Source organism: Ischnura elegans, chromosome 8 (genome assembly GCF_921293095.1).
Source record: "Ischnura elegans chromosome 8, ioIscEleg1.1, whole genome shotgun sequence".
Classification (NCBI taxonomy): domain Eukaryota; kingdom Metazoa; phylum Arthropoda; class Insecta; order Odonata; family Coenagrionidae; genus Ischnura; species Ischnura elegans.
The window spans coordinates 114,518,233-114,533,331 of record NC_060253.1 but is presented as its reverse complement, the minus strand read 5'-3'; the positions used below and the strand labels follow the sequence as shown (position 1 = coordinate 114,533,331).

The window sequence follows — 15,099 nt, the reverse complement described above, 5'->3', positions numbered from 1 at the left end:
GACCAGTTTAGAAAACGTAATCAAATAATGAATTGCAAAATTTATTATAAGAATTTAATGTTATAAATTTATGGTTAGGAGCGAATAACAACTATTAAGTTCGCGTAAGATAGATATTTGTTTCCAGCACCCACGGAATGTTAGCGGCAGCCGGCCTAACCGCCATTTATGTCGCCCTCTATCGCTCAGTGACGAGAAAAAAAAAGAAAAACGAGGGCCTCCACCCGTTTCCTAAATAACCTTCGTAAGTTAATATTTCGAGTTACTCTGTATATTCAGTTGAATGTGCTATCTTTTCCATTGGTTATTTTTGTTGAGATTCAGTTACGATTCTAAATTTCGTAGGATATGATTATCTTCTGGCGAATATTTGAAGTAAATTCTGTTTGAGCTCTCCGTCCGGATACTGTGCTCCATCATCTTCGCAGACGTTGCTACGAAAGACTTTATTTTTCATCCGGACCATATTCTTCATACCTGGTGTGAAGTGCTATGTTCATATAGTATTTCTCTCTCTTCTTTTATGCCGACAGGAGCAAGGTTCCAACCGGAAAACGACAGGAGAAACATCTTCCATTATCGGAGAAATAAAAAGGGAAACGTTATTATCCGCATTGATTGTTTTCCTACAAGAGATGTTTCATCATTTCTCAACGTGTGTGAAGTATTGGTTCACTTGCGTGAATTCCTAAAAATGACACGCAAAAATCTGTACATTCACCTCATTTACTTTTCGTGTCCCTTTCTCCTCCGTATTGAAAGTTATGCAAAGAATTAGGGATGAGTCGATTCCACTTTTTTTCGATTCCGATTCCAATTTCGATTCCTTCAAATCGATTCCTGATTCTCGATTCCGATTCCATCGATTCTTGTTCATTCTAACTGGTGGGATTTTGATTTATCTGTAGCATCGCCGTCATTAAAATTTAAGAATTGAATGGAATAAAATAACTAGGGATGGACGGATCCAGGATTTTTGGAGCGAGATCTTTTGAATCGGATATTTTCGAATCCAAATTCATTTTCAAATTCCTGCCATTAAACGAAGTCATTATTCGTTTATTGTGGGTACATACAATCAATGGAATGCTTCTTAGATTTTCATTCACATTCTAATATTTTTATAAATTAAAAATTATTTTATGGGCTTTCAAGTTGTTTTTTAAAAACATCTTCACATACTCAGGGCCTAAACTGTTACGCTTGGGTTTGGAAAGGAAAATAGGAAAAATCTTAGGATGAACCACTGACCAGTGGCGTAGCGAGAGGAATATAAATATAAAAAACACAATTACTTTCCTTCATAAAAGGAAACAAAATATTTAAAAATCATGAATTTACAAAAATGAAAAAAATGAATCTTTGAAAAATGAAGTTTTTCTATTATGAAGGGCGCTAAAATTAGTTTGAAACCCTCTCCTTTGTACCCTGTTGTTTAAAAATTTTCCCCCTGGTTTTGGATCCCCCCTTAACAAAATTCCTGGGTACCCCCCTGCCATCGACTGAATTCCAATTTTCCTCACGCACGTTTCCCCCGAATTTTACTTTCTCATCACTTACGGACTTGTGTTTCATCTGAAAATGCTTCAGTATGGTGAGGTGGATTTAGCACATCCTCGGGATAACTTACGCCACAGTGCACGCACATGGCATTCATTGGTTCTCCTTATCTCAGTGGAAATGTTTACACGCAAGACATTTTTATCGGCGTATCATTAAATTGAATTGCAACTGTGCAATTAGCAACACAATTAACAGTATTTAAAACGGCATTAACGTCATGTGTGACGAGGTGCTCAACCGCTTAGCATGAGGAAGAAGTGGGCAGCAGAAGCACATAAAGGAGAGGTGGAGGGGTGGCGTAGCCAGGAATTTCGTTCGGGGGGGGGGGGATTCAAAACCAGGGGGGAAATTTAAAAAAAAACCGGGCACTAAATAATGGGTTTTAAACTAATTTTAACACTTTTTATAATCGAAAAACTTAATTTGTTAAAGAAAAATTTTGTAAATTCCTGATTTTTCAATATTTTGTGGGCAATTCCATGCGTGACGGAATTACCTTTGGAGAGAATTGTGCAATAGGATATTTCGATAAAATTGTAAAATAATAAAATATTGAAACACTTCTCGCTGTGCATAGTCAAAAGTCTTTTATGAAGATGACGATCATGCAGAGAAACGAAATTAATCATCAAATATCTTCTAAATTTGTCTAAAGTATGCCTGTGACGGAATTACTCCCACGTCAACCTGCTAGGTGTAATGACTTCAAACATCTTCAAACTCTGTGAATCTAAGATGAATTTTACAACTTTCTATATGGCTATGAATAATGTTTGAGGCATTGCTTATGATCGCACAGTTTGTCAAAACTAGAAATTATTAGTATGTATATAACAGTCAAAAACAAACACGTGACGGAATTACCGTGACGGAATTACCTTGACGGAATTACTGTGACGGAATTACCATGACGGAATAACCAATTGTTTAGACTTGTTTCAAACTCAAAGTAAAGGACCATTTAACTTCTAGCAACTCTGAATTAACAGTCAATAATTATGAAAAGGTAAAACAAAAAATGTAACTTCTGCATAATCAAATAACAAGTAATAAAATAAAGCAATAGTTAAAGGTGAAAAATATTTTTATTCTTCTACACTAATTTTTATTTTACTGCCCATTCACTGCATTATGAAAAACGTAACTAGTGCGCTTTCCAACCATGTGAAGTTTAGGCTGATGATCAAGGTGAACGACGTCTATTTTGTCAATCCAGCATCTGTCTTCTCTCTCCGGAAATATGTACACCATCCCCTTGCCGTCATTTCGGCGTAGGTTCAGTACCTCATAACAATTGGTATCTTCATTTGATACTGAAGCTATTTGTGATACATACATAAGTTTTTTCTTCTTGCCACTATGGCTGGCCAATATAAAAGTTCCAACTGCCAAGGTCTTCATTGAAGTGTTATCACACCTTTTATATTTTTTATGGATTTCTGATGGCTCAAATGAAATGTCGTGTAGTTTATTGCTTCGGTATAAGGTTTGAGTAAGACAGTATGCCTGTCTACTACTACAACATTATGGGTATTTCTGGTACCCAATATGCTAGATGACATACTTTCCCATCGTTCCTGATTTTCTTTTCTATGGACCTGTAGTTCATTACTTGAAATATACTTGATTTTAATTTTCTCATTTTTTGCACAACAGTATTCAAACATTGTCTTGGCTGATGAAATCTTGGCTTTTCCCGATAATATGGCAAGTCTTGCTTGTCTTTTAATTTCACCTCCAATTTCATCCACTGCACCTTTACCATGACTACTAGCAAAGAAATTCCACTCAATTTCTTGTAGAGAAAACAATTCATGTAAAAAAGCAATGTTTTCGAATAAGTACCTCTGCTTGAACTGGCTTGCTGCCCTATCAGAAAAGAATCTCACTTTATTGATGTTTGGATGCATGGTACGTAATTCTTGAAGTAATGATCTCAAAAAACCATCTACTGCATATTTGTCATGAGTCAATTCATCTGAAACGATTACAAACGACTGACAAGCATCCTGGGTCCACATACAAGCCGTGAAGAGAGTAACTTGCTTGTGGTTCCAATGAGCCGCTTGAATTTCATTTTGGTCGATTATGGTCAAGTTTTCTGCAAAATCAACTTGAATGACTGCATTCTCCTTGTCGCAATTTAAATTCGCATCCTTGAAGGCTGAACTTTGCTTTCTTTTGATGAATGTATGCCTTTTGAAAAAAATCAGTTGACTTTCGAGAACATTCACACAATCTTCAATTGTACCAATTGTAATCCTCATGGATATTTTTTTCATATCTGATTCCTCTTTTCTCCCATTGTTCCCACCTAATTTCAGTCTGGGGATGTTCAAACAAATCACAGAAGTTTCTTAGCTTGACTGCACATCCTTCACATTCACCTATCATGCAGAATTCTAACTCTTGGTCACATGAAATAGCATCCAAAAAAGGTCTGAATTCAGTGGGTATAATGAGTTGTGCATCTCCTGACTTTGACAGGGCCTTCAACAAAATCCTTTAGATTTCCATGATACTTGCAAGTGCAAGTCGTGTGAGGTACATCTGTCAAACATTTTATGTAGGTAGGACGCAAGCTACAGAACTTCGAAAATCCACATTTGAGATCCGGATGTTGTTGTCTTGAATGATAGTATGCTTATTTCAATGTCATAAGCATATACCGTTTCTGATACTTTATTTTGCTTCCATCTGGCTGCCTTGAAATTACTAAATCTTTTTGTCCTGGACACATCCAACTGATTGAATCTTGCAAATAGAAGTTCTAAATTATGTTTACAATATCACCTTTTGGGTCTTAGGTGGAGAGGGTTCATCATATTGTAAGTTGAGATATTGCAAAACTCTCTTAACTTTACGCGGACTCTTAGGGAGACATTTTTTGATTCTGCTTACAGCTTTTCCTGGACTTTTCCTACTTTTGTATGGAGATGTTAAAATGGAAGAGGTTTGGGCTTCATAACTTGGTTGGGTTGTGGATATTCTATTTGAGTCTCCTGGTTTCTCTGATGCACTGTCTCTCAGTTTTTGTTTGAAGCAGCGTTGAGCTAATCTATTTTTTTCTTTCTGATCTTTCATCTGCCTCTTATTCATCTGCTGCTTTATTCTACTTTTCCTCTCTCTATCCTTTTTTTTCATTTTTTCATGTAATCCTGCTTCTTTTCTTCTCTTTCTACTATAACGCTGTCTTTCTGAAGGTGTTTTAGCCATATTTATGTATTACACTTCAACCTGGAAAGAATTAAGTGGATATGATAAATATTCTAAGGACAGTTTCTAGAGGTTAATTTCCATTTCTGTGATTCAATAAGGAAATTTAAACATTGATTCTTATTGTAGGGCCTACTCATGCACATTTACTATATGCGTTGCCTATTTTAAGCTATATTTTCACATGGTAGAGATAAGGAGACTATATTCAACCGCACTTAAAATATTTTTAACAGTTCACCTACAAAAAAATTATCCCTTTACCTAACATAACCTAATGATAAATTTAAATATATAACATGAAATATCAGCTTAGAGGTTGGATATAAGGTAATTTATTCAACACAGCTATCTAAAAATAATGCTAATTAAAAACAGACATCACCTAATTTTAGGTAATTCTGTCACAGTAATTCCGTCACTTCGCAGTAATTCCGTCACGCTGCCATATGGGCTAGAATAAGCATTTTTGAGAGAAACTAAAATTAAAACCTTAGAGGGTGTCAGAACCTACCTTTCCAGGAGGAACATTATCCCTCTTTGATAATAAATAGTGATAGAACAAAAACAATTTCGAGTTTTTGTGACGGAATTACCATTTATGCACCTGCACATACATACATATTTTTAAGTCTTTATGCATTGCATATTTAAGGTGATGTTTGTTTTAAAATGTTGCCAAAGCTATACAACATAAAACAAAAAGCTCAATAAAAAACAGCTCACTTTCTTTGTTGATATATATTTCTTTTTAAACGATGATAAAATAGTTCATTACCAATCCGTGGCTGCCATCTTGAATTCAGCAATCAACAAATGAGTAACTAAGTTATTTGAACAAATTAAATACCGATTTCATAAAATTCAATCATTTAACTGTTGATATATCCAAATAAAATATTTCCCAACTAAATTTTAATTTGAGAGAAAAAGTTGACATTTTCATGGAAATGCCCTTGTTTTCTTTTGTGAAGGACAATAACTATGTTTTTATATTTCGGGGGGTGAGGTCCGGACCATCCCCATGGCTACGCCACTGGGAAGGAGCACGTGTAGGAGAGGTGGAGAGGAAGGAGCCCGCTCCCTCCGTATTTCAAACAACAAGGCTACAAATGAGGGAGTCGGACGAAGAAATCAGATCTTGCTTCAGTGACGTCGTTGCCTTCAAAGCGAAGCCGGGCGCGCTACGTGATATATGTAGTTGGCGTTTCCAATCCGTCTCTAATTGTTTGAGGGGTTAATGCTACGCTTGTTTCTTTGAAAATTATGCTGTTTGGACAATCAGTAAAGTGTAATTGTAGAATTGTAGATAGAAAACTGAGTGGCAATCAATTAGAGCTGAAAAATAAACAGAAATATCGTCAGGAATGCGTCAAGTTTGGTCTAATTCTTTTTTAAATCCCGTGCATAGCATCTAATTGTCGAAGCTATCAAGATATCTTCGGGCCCAAAAAGTCACTCTCCTAGCATTTGTCGTCTAGAAACAGAGAATTGAAGCAGGTAGGCCAAAAAAGGTCAGTTGGTGAGGCGAGTTAGGGATGAAACACGCTTCAATTGTTTTCATGTGATTTGATATTTTCCTTAGAAGACAATGATTTTTGGTCCGTGTGATTTCGGATACAAAAAAAACAACAGAGGCACGGGCTGATGGACGGCCGAGGGTGGTTTTCTGAAATCTGCGACGTAGTTATTTTTGACGTGGTTATTATCCTACGGCGCTGAAATTCCTCCGATGATTGTTCAATCTCTTGGGAAGAGTCACACTATGTGCCAGTCGTATTTTGCCTTTTTTATTTTCTGGCTGAAAATCCTGGCCACGGCTGAAATTCTACTCGCAACCTCTGCGAGAGCTTTCAAACAAAACGGTTCATGAGTAGGACAAGAATCGCATGCGACGACGCATTCGAAGAGAGAATCGGAACTCTTTCCACCGTGATGGGGCGTTGCATTCACTGAATCTATTTAAAATTTCGGATCCAGATCCGATGTCTTCCGCGACTTTGGATCCGATATATCCGATGAAGGGCAATATCCACGGATATTTGGATCCAAGGTATCCGATCCGACCATCCCTAAAAATAACAATAGCCGCGGTGGCTACATTCTCGTTTGGCCGCGGTGGCTAAACAATAATGTAGCGTTCATTGCGTCCATACACACTAGAGCAGCCTGGCGGGTGCGCGGTGGCGGCCGAACGCAACCTGTCGAGTCCGCCCGGAGGCCGCGGCGGCTTATGCCAAGCAAGTATCAACTTCCTCAAGGGTTGCATTGATGAAACTGGGCTATACAAACGCGAATGTGTCTAATTTTTTTATTATTGACGCAGACGCGTGTTAGTCTAAAAAAGTTACGTATATAAAAAACCCGCTCTCAGCGCGTATTTACCTATAAGAAACTTTTTTCACAGGAAAACTCGCTCTGTGCACGTTTTTATTATCATCAGACTTCAAATATCATTCGAAAATAAAAAATATATATGTATTTCGATCTATTATACTTTAAAATTGGTGGTCGAGATGAATTCTCCGAATGTGATTCATAATCGCAATACTTTGATTTGCCGTGACCAGCGGCTAATAAAAGAACGGAAAACGCATGCATTGCTTCGCGATCCCGAGGTTTCCAATTTTTTTTTCTCTTAGAGTTGCTCATGATCACGCGCCATTTCAGGGTTCGTCGGTTTGTCGCTCTTGCCGACATTTTCATGTTTCCGAGGCCGCTTAGGTATGTTTGTCGCAGCACCCGCGTGCCGGGCGTATCCTCCGCGCGGGCAAGGCTGACACCGCGGCCGCTTAGATGTGTGGCAGCCTTTGTGCCCCAAACTCAATGTCTATGCTCAAAACATTTATCTTCCTGGAATCGATGGAATCGGAATCGACTTTAGGCGATCGATTCTCGATTCCGATTCCGTGCCCGGGAATCGAGAATCGACATTTGGAATCGACTCATCCCTACAAAGAATCATTGACGTAGAGAAAAGATTTTCTTAGCTTTAGCCCTAAAAATAGTCGCGCAATAATCGTAAATAAATATAGTGAGGAAAGAGCAAAGAAAATAATTTCAATTGAAACGTCAGCAGAGAAGAAGAGAGGGAATTATAAGCGCGGCACCATTTCCCTGATAGTGGAAGATACTTCTTCAGCCTCTCTCCGGTTAATAACTTACCCCCCTTGGAGGTGAAGATGAACCATGCCCTTCTCCACAATCGGGGAACGTTCCCAGTGGGTGGGGTGAATAAGAGTGGGATGGGGATTGCCTGAGGAAAGAAGTGCGGTCAGCACAAAGGAGTGGTGAACAGTGGTGAAGGGGGCAGGAGAAAGAAGGGTGGGGAAATGGCCTTCAGCTCTGCCTCAGTCTACGTTTGGGGGCCGTATTTTTTGCGACGCACTCGACCTCTGTCACCTTAGGGGGGAGGGAGTGAATGGGAAATGCTGGGGAAGGAGGGGTTTGGGATGCGTAAGATGGGTGTCAGCAAGATCAGCAGAAGGTTGCGGGAGGAAGTAAACAAAGAATTTGGAAAGAAAGATCTCTCGGCATGGGAAAACGGGGAGACGCGCGAGAAGAAAGTTCAAGGTTAGAAGTGCGTCTTCATTACGAGTAGACTGAAAAATAAGTTGGTGGTTAATAGAGCCCAATACTTAAGATATTTAAGTTGTTTATTCAGGAAGGCCATTATATACACAAAAAGATACTACTAAAATATCAATTATTTTTTTCCTTTGTGCCCTTCTCCATCGCCGCTTCCACCATGGTTTCTCACTTGCATAAATGGGAATGAAATTGGGGACCTAACTCGTTAGCCAGATCAATATATCTTAATGTTTGGAGGGCAGCGAGTACTTCTTTTTTATTTGGTGAAATTGCTTCACTTTCATCTTCGTCGTCACTGCTATTATGACTAGTCCCGGCCGCTGCTTCTTCCGACGCATGTACCGGCGTCCCATTGTCGCAAGCCCTGAGATCATCGTCAAGGGCAATATAATCGTTTGATGTTGCGCGCTGTGCTCTTTCTGCTTTTTCCAAGAATTTTTCAAAATCATCTTTTAAGCCTCTAATCTCCTCTGCGATTTTATCCGCTGCTGCTTCCTGAATGTATAACGTAACGAATCAACCATAGCCGTGATATTATAGCAGTAGAATTACTAGTAGGCTAGTTGTATCAATTACCAACCTCGAGAACATCCTCATGGTGCGCTATCAAAGGGAATCCGGCCGATTTCCAGCAATTTGCGATTGTAGTGGAGGAAATAAAGTACGTCTTTGAACCGTGTTTCTGCGATGAAAAATGACAATTTTATTAACTTGGCCATTTTAGCAAAGTTAACAAAGTCGTTATTCCTCATCGCAGAAACACGGTTCAGAGACGTACTTGAATGCCTGATAGGCTGGAGTGCGATGCAAACAATTATTTTTGATGATGGCATTGATTGATAGATTTTCAAAATGCAGTCAGAGCGGTCACTTCTGGGGAGAAAAGGCCCCACGCTCGGAGGGTCGAAGAGAGGGGCCAGCGAGGGTGAGCTCGTCGAGGAAAGGGTCCCGGATTAGGGACCCTTCGAAGTGCTTCGGCGAAAAGTAGTCAAGTAGTCTTCGAAGTACGTTCACAGCAGCCTGCCTTGCGAACGTACCAGGTACGTTCACAGCAGTGCAAAGGGTTAATTAGGAGTGTACGAAATACCCCGCTCGGCCTTCCTGACATGTTAAACTACGAAGTATTGTCGATGCGATGTTTACGAATAGGCACGTAAATAGGGGCATTATATCAGTCGCGATATTTTAATTAAGTCCTACTTCCCCTAAATTCCCACCGTGAGGTTTTAGGCGAACCCTTTCTCTCCAAAGTTGCACTGTCATTTACGATTTCACACTTTTGATGAACCACAGTTGGAAGCGCTGGTTTTTTTTAGCTACTTACGCCGGCGTAACTAGTTTTGTTGACAAATATTTCGCCATAGTTCGTATAAACGAATGCCTTTTGCTCCTGGGGACCGATCCGAGGTTCGTAAATTCGAAACATTTCGTATAATCGAAACTTCGTATAATCGAAACTTCGTATAATCGAATAGCACCATGTATTTACCATAGGCTTTTCGCCGGGACCGCACTATCACTTCGTATAATCGAAAACTTCGTAAAATCCTGCTTCGTATAATCGAGAGTTTACTGTATGACTGAATGGTGTGCAAACAACAACCTGGTTCTAAGTGCTGAAAAAACGCAAGTGTCAATCTTCTCACATAGAAATTCTCCTTTACATGATGACTTTGATCTCGGTATGGTTAAAAACGTAAAATTCCTTGGTATTTATGTCGATTCTTACTTAAAATGGGAAACGCATATTGATTTCTTATGTAAAAAACTAAATACTGTTTTCTATCTGATGTCTGTGATCAAATATACTGTCAGTCTAGATGTGTTGAAGATGCTTTACTATGGTCTGTTCTACTCTAGGATATCATATGGTGTCATGCTCTGGGGTTCCTCACCTAAGTTGCACAATGCTTTTTTTATTCAAAAGAAAGTGTTGAGGGTAATGCTTAAACAGCATCACCGAGCTCACTGCAGACCTCTATTTAAAAATCAACATTTGTTAACTGTGCCTTGTATATACATATACCACTCTGTAATCTATGCAAAACAACACCTTAGCGATTTCATTCAAAATAATAGTATACACTCCTACAATACCAGAAAGTGTAATGATCTACATGTCACACAAAAAAATTTTACCCATACCGCCAAAGGACCCCGTGCAATGTGCACGAAACTATATAATAAGTTGCCTGCCTATATAAAATGTGAAAATAGAATACTTGTATTTAAAAAAATTGTTTTTACTTATCTTCTTGAAAAATGCTTCTATAGCATTAATGAATATTTGAGTACATAGCATGTAAGGTTTCACAGTGTAAAATTTTATATTCGATGTGTATATTGTACTTTAAACTAATATTTGATATTTTGACGTGTCCTATATACCTGCCTAGTGTGTAACTAGTGTATTGTATCACTGTGGACAAATAAAAAATTCTAATTCCATTTGGAGTTCCATTGAAAATCCAACAAGTACAGTGGAGGCAGTGGAGGTTTAGTGAGTCTGGCATTTTACGAGAATAGCATTTTAGGGAGTGATAATCTTTGTACTGCCAAATGGCCGACGTTTTACATGTAAAATAAATCAGATCTAGCAAGGTCAAAAAGTTCATTCCACAGTGTTCGTTTGGTATTACGACAGATATTTCTTGAGGGTGATGCACTGCTGAGCAAGCCTTAATTATTGTGATTTGCATTATCTGCTCATTAAACTAAAAATATAAGATGTGTGTCAGATCTACAAGACCTAAAGCCAGTTATGTCCAAGCATTTATGTGATTTATGGCTTTGAGTATGCTGGCACGAGTTCATTTGACATTCTTTTTTTGTTTGGCTCAGTTATCAGTGGGAGGGGAATGGGAGGAAGATATGACATTGGGAGAGGGGGAGTTAGTTCCGCCCTCATCCTCTTTGGCTGGCTTTGTCATTATTATAATATAATAGGCTACGTCTTAAGTATGGCAACTTACATATGTAGTAGTGAAACCCCCTCCATCTTTTCCAGTGTTACGTATGGAAGTTGAAAGCGCAACATTGTCATAGTTAGATCGGCGCCATTACATTGACTTTTGACTTATGGAAAGCTGAGCAATGTTACCTGTTGTTGCATGCTATCTGGCGATGTATATTTCGATAACCCATTTCTGAATAGGAATGTAGTTTGATCAAGACATCGTCCATGTAGGAAAATCACAGTTATTACCAAGATGGTAAAATAGCAATAAACCATAGGTTAGCAAGCGAGGACTCAGCACAACTGAGTAAACAACTATAAAGAAATTTGTAAAAAAACTCCGCGGATATCCGCGAAATCATCTTCTTAGCGACCAATCATAGTGAATCTTCATTATCTCAACTTCATACTCTCCAAAATTCAGAATAATTCAAACACAGAATAATTCGAACGCAGTGATTGTTTGTGAGATGGATCGCAAAGGCCAAAAATAGTTAATTATGTGAAATGTTCCTTTCTAACATTTAAATTTTTAATATAATCGAGACAATGGCGTAAAAAATGTAGCATTGCTCATCAGCGGCACGCCCACCTGATCCTCGGCTTCATCCCACTTCTTGTTCTCACGAAGTATCTCGCTCTATCCCCACCCCCTGCTGTCATGTGCTAGCGGACAGTCCGAGGCGTAGCAATACTCACGGGCTTCTAGCCCGGATTCTTTTCTTCATCTTTAATTATTTGCAGTCCATCTTTTAAAGCCCTCAATAGTTTCTTCGTAGGGGCAATGGTTCTAAGATGAATAAAAATAAAACTAATAAAAATGAAACCCGACTTTATTAAACCCACACTGAAAACACTCGCTGGTTTGAAGTCAACCCACCCAGGAAAGTCAGAACCACTTGTACGAGGTGAAGTTCAGAACTGATGCTATCGTGTACAGAGTACGCGGAGCATACTGCAGAGGGTGAAGCATGACCATGAAATTTATTTGTCCTTAAGAGAAGGCAGCTGACCCACTCATTTCTAACAAGGGGAGACCACGAAAGTTGCTCCGCCTTTTTCGATGCCGTATTTTTTATGGCCTTCGGAATGGTGAACACATCCCTGAACTAGTAGTGGTTCCGTTGAATGGGCCTTAGTTTGGCTGTAATTAATTAATTTTTATGCGGTACTTTTCATAATCCGCATATAGTCCCATGATATCACCCTCGTCTCAAGCGGATCGGGTGGGGTAGTGGTTAGCGTCAACGGCTGCCACCCGGGGGACTAGGGTTCAAGGCTCCGTGATGGCTTTTTATTTTCTTGCCTCCATTGTGATCATACGGCGTCAACTTTTTTATTAATTTTAATTGCGACAAGCATAGACATGAGACTATTTTTTTATCACCATAATGGCGTTAGGTATTTAAGCAGTGTCATTTCAAACACGGAGATACGACGACTACACTAGCATGGGGTTGGTGTGTGCCAAATTGTTAATTTTTTCATTGCTTATACTGATCAACTTCCACATTAAAAATGGAAACCACTCTTGCTAGAGCACATGCCATTAAAGGCTCGCGGCGACCAACAACATCCGTACAGACATCATTAATAAGAACAAAAAACAATTATAAAATGCCATATTTCTCGAACACTTGTAATTCACTTTACTCCAAAGGGAGTTTACTTACACAGTACCTATGTACTAAAAATAACCATTCCGAAATATAATTTCCATTAATAAATAGGATGAAATAAAAGTTTATGACCCTGGACCGGACGTGCTGGCGTATAAAATACGTCATTCTTCGAAAACCAAGGATTTCAACATCGTGCGTACATTCTGGGCCAGAATGGTCTCGTGTATTCCTACAATGTACTTTGACTGTCTATATTGCGAATTTTCAAAGTTCGAGGTACTGTAGCTAATTTTTTTTAGATCAGCAAGAGGAACCCGTCACACGTGGAGTATAAATTACGCCGGGAGACCGGCCGTATACCACCTCTGTACCTTTATATCTGTATCACCTATAAATGTATAAGATGTTACTAATTTCTACAAGTAAAGATTAATTTTAACAAAAATCGAGTATTATCATATATGCACATAACATAGGCAAAGTACGCCATTCGCCCTGTTGTGAAGCAATAACAATCGCGCCCGCTAGAGGGTTAAAAGCAACAATTACACCAAATGTGTCTTGTGCTCGCCGCTTCCCAAAATCTTCCGTAGCCCTTCCAATATAATAACAAGATATGCACCAACAAATGTCATTTCTACCAAAAAAAGCCACTGTTTTAGCCCCCCGTTAATCTTTCGTTATGTTTTTGAGTAGAAAATGAAGCCTTCACTTCTCCGCGTTGAAAATGACACTGCTTAAATACCTAAACGTCATTATGGTGATAAAAAAATAGTCTCATGTCTATGCTTGTCGCAATTAAAATTAATAAAAAAGTTGACGCCGTATGATCACAATGGAGGCAAGAAAATAAAAAGCCATCACGGAGCCTTGAACCCTAGTCCCCCGGGTGGCAGCCGTTGACGCTAACCACTACCCCAACCGACCCGCTTGAGCCGAATGTGATATCATGGGACTATATGCGGATTATGAAAAGTACCGCATAAAAATTAATTAATTACAGCCAAACTAAGGCCCATTCAACGGAACCACTACTAGTTCAGGGATGTGTTCACCATTCCGAAGGCCATAAAAAATACGGCATCGAAAAAGGCGGAGCAACTTTCGTGGTCTCCCCTTGTAAGTAGTAAACCTGATGACCTGTTTTGGGAAAAAAATGCCACATCAACTGCCAAGAAGCTCAGCAGCGAGGATATCAAGATTTGACAGGAATCACCATTGTATTATTCCAACTATTTCCTTGCTTAAATAATGTTAGAAATACGTCACATTTGGTATCATTCATTTTTGCATTACATGCTCATTACTGATATTTCAATATAATAAAAGTATAATAACAATTGCCGAAATTCACTGTTCTTTGACGCCTTCTGGGCTAAAAGGTGATTCATGCAGCAGTGTCTGTTGTTATCAGCCATAAATAACACATTGTGAACACTTCATCTCATTTTCATCAAACGATGGATGAGGGAAAATTATATGACGGGACAGCAATCTTCAAACGATCAATGCAGGAAAACGATACTTTGGAGAACGATAGATGCGGGAAAAAATTACGTTATCTTTATGGAACTTTATTTGGGACCAGGAATGGTGAATGATGACTGCCGGAAAATGATCAATGCGGGAACGATAGATGGGGGTTCCAGTGTATAACTGAGAACCAATGGGGGAGAACTGGACTGGTCTCGAGAAACGATTAAATAAGGGAACTCACTCATCCTTAGTATCTTTATCTTAATTTAAGTACAGTGAGTCCTCGTTCTACGTCACCCCGTTTAACGTCATTTCGCGATAACGTCACAAAAATTTTGAGACCGTCATTCGTTTATCGCACCTTCGCTTCGCGATAATGTCAAGGCTTTAAAATTTTGCGCGAGAAAAAAACGCGAAGCAGCAGGCGTTGAAGGTTGTTCGTTTTGGGGGCGGTAATACAGTCAGTCTAAACGAAGTGTAAAACGGTGTGTTTATTGATAATTGCGATTACGGTTTTAGCATATTTTCTGCTAAATGAATTCTTTGGTAGGTGCGCAAGGTTTTACTTGAAATAATGGTTTACAGGAACCTAAAAAGTGATTTCAAGGAATTTTTCCGTGCAGAACTCGGAGTTTTTGTTGTCACTTTTTTCGCCGTGTTCACAATAATTTTGGT

At 39.0% G+C, this 15,099-nt stretch overlaps 1 protein-coding gene across 1 annotated transcript in view; it reads right to left on the bottom strand.

The window, feature by feature from the left end:
• LOC124163452 (golgin-45) overlaps window positions 1–15,099 on the bottom strand; it is a 56,844-nt gene that overhangs the window by 23,865 nt on the left and 17,880 nt on the right. The window lies entirely within an intron of this gene.